The sequence below is a fragment of the Chrysemys picta genome, unplaced genomic scaffold (genome assembly GCF_011386835.1).
Source record: "Chrysemys picta bellii isolate R12L10 unplaced genomic scaffold, ASM1138683v2 scaf1190, whole genome shotgun sequence".
NCBI classification, from domain to species: domain Eukaryota; kingdom Metazoa; phylum Chordata; order Testudines; family Emydidae; genus Chrysemys; species Chrysemys picta.
The window spans coordinates 1-2,500 of record NW_027053897.1 but is presented as its reverse complement, the minus strand read 5'-3'; the positions used below and the strand labels follow the sequence as shown (position 1 = coordinate 2,500).

Here is a 2,500-nt window from a genome sequence, read left to right as displayed (position 1 = left end):
ACCGTTTCCCTCACCCAGGAGCCAGGTACCTAGCGCTCTCCGCGAGCCTCGCGGCCCGGGGAAGGCGGTGGTTCAAAGACTTGTGCGGCCTGAGGTGGCCCGTGGACGCCCACGAGGGGGGCCCCGGGGAGGGCGGAAGGGAGACCGCCGAGGAGGGAAGGACGTACGTCCGAGGACGTCCGTGCCCCGCCTCGGTATCCCCATGCCGCCCCCCCCAGCCCCCGCCCCCGGTCCACGGGAAGCCCAGGACGGAGAGGGGCTACCCTGCCTCCCTTCTCTGCGTGGGGGCCGAAAGGCCGGGGCCCGTCTGCCTCTCCCCCTCCCTCCACCCGGACTCCCACCCCTCGCCCTGCGAGGGGAGGGCGGAAAGGGCTGGGGCGGAGCGGGGGGTCGGTCTGCACGTGGCCGCGGCCGCCTGGCCCCTGCGAGCCAAGCGCCTGGACCGAACCCGAGCCTTCGGGCTCGGTTGTTAAACCTTTACTCGTGACCGTAACGTACGAAGGGCGGGCACCGAGGAGGGCTGCCCTGGCCGGGCGGGACGTCCCGGGGGAACGGGCGGGCTAAGGTGGCGAGAGAAAGAGGGACCTGCGGGCCCCCCCCTGCTCCCGCCCCCCCAAGCCCGCCCCAGGTCCCCTTCGGGGACAGCAGGCCGGGGACCCGACCGGTGCGGACAAGGAACGCCCCCCCGCCGGCACGGCTTTGGCCGCGGGGGGGAAAAAGGCGCCAGCCTCCCGAAAATAAAAGCCTCGTGACAACTCTTAGCGGTGGATCACTCGGCTCGTGCGTCGATGAAGAACGCAGCTAGCTGCGAGAATTAATGTGAATTGCAGGACACATTGATCATCGACACTTCGAACGCACTTGCGGCCCCGGGTTCCTCCCGGGGCTACGCCTGTCTGAGCGTCGCTTGAAGGTCAATCGTCCCCGCGGATGCGGTGGCGGCGGGATGCGGCCCTCCACCCCTGGCGGTGGAGGGCCGCGAGCAACCCCGCCGCCGCCCTCCGTGGGAGGCGCGGCTGGGGTGTCGCAGGCACCGGGGATGGTCCGTCGCCCCCCTTTCCCGTCCTCGGGAAAGGGAGCCCGTGGCTCTCCCCAACGCCTTCGTCCCCCTAAGTTCAGACCCGATGCCCCGGAGCGCCCGCTTCGGGGAGCTCGTCCCGTTGGCGGAGGAGCGGCGTCACGGCAGCCGGTCCCGTGCGCCCCGTCGCCCCATCCACTCTCCCGTTGTGCCTCCGCCCCGTGCCCCGCTCGTGCGGTGGGACGGGGTGGGAGTTTTCGGGGGATGTTGCGTTGGGGGTCGGGGAAACCGGGTCGGCTGCGGGTGCCGGCTCCCGGGTCCTGAGGGGAGACGGGCCTGCCCCGCGCGGCTGTCTGTGGCGACACGGCTGCCCGCGGGGTCCTGGTCCCCTCCCCTTCCCTGGGTTACGACGGTGCCCGGGACCGGGTCGGGGTGTGAGGGCGAGACTCGCCAGGAGGAGGGAGGGTGTCGGAAAGTCAGGGAGAGAAGGGGGGGCGAGCGGCACGCGCGCGTGACGGCGGAGAGAAGAGGAGGGGTTCGTGAGGGCGCCCAGGTTTCGAACTCCCCACTCTCCTCCGCCCGCCGCCTCTGCCGGTCGTTTTCCCCCTCTCCCTGGCCGACGGCGCCCCCCCGCACGCACTCCTGGTGCTGTCCGCCCCCCTCCTCCGCTTGCCCCGGTGCCCGTGCTCTCTGTCGCTCTTCCGCTGGGCCGTTCTTCCCCAAGCTGGTTGGATCGGGCCTCCTCCGGGGCCGAAGCGCTTCCGCGGCGGGGTGGGTGTGGTGGGCGTCCGCTGTGCCCCCCCCCGGGTCCCCATCCGACTGCGACCTCAGATCAGACGTGGCGACCCGCTGAATTTAAGCATATTAGTCAGCGGAGGAAAAGAAACTAACCAGGATTCCCTCAGTAACGGCGAGTGAACAGGGAAGAGCCCAGCGCCGAATCCCCGTCCCGCGGTGGGGCGCGGGAAATGTGGCGTACAGAAGACCCACTCCCCGGTGCCGCTCTCGGGGGCCCAAGTCCTTCTGATCGAGGCACAGCCCGTGGACGGTGTGAGGCCGGTAGCGGCCCCCGGCGCGCCGGGACCGGGTCTTCTTGGAGTCGGGTTGCTTGGGAATGCAGCCCAAAGCTGGTGGTAAACTCCATCTAAGGCTAAATACCGGCACGAGACCGATAGTCAACAAGTACCGTAAGGGAAAGTTGAAAAGAACTTTGAAGAGAGAGTTCAAGAGGGCGTGAAACCGTTAAGAGGTAAACGGGTGGGGTCCGCGCAGTCTGCCCGGAGGATTCAACCCGGCGGGTTCGGTCGGCCGGCCTGGGACGACGGATCCCCCTCGCCCCCCTCCGGGGGGTGTCGGGAGGGGACCGCCGCCCGGACGGCCCCGGCCCCCGTCGGGCGCATTTCCACCGAGGCGGTGCGCCGCGACCGGCTCTGGGTCGGCTGGGAAGGCCTGGTGGGCAGGTGGCTCGCTGCTTCACGGCAG

At 70.2% G+C, this 2,500-nt stretch overlaps 1 non-coding gene across 1 annotated transcript; it reads left to right on the top strand.

Moving 5' to 3' along the window:
* Positions 1 to 753: 753 nt before the first annotated feature.
* LOC135979739 (5.8S ribosomal RNA) lies at positions 754 to 906 on the top strand. The gene has a single exon (XR_010596987.1). It is a non-coding gene; the product is annotated as a 5.8S ribosomal RNA (ribosomal RNA).
* The last annotated feature ends 1,594 nt before the right edge of the window (positions 907 to 2,500 follow it).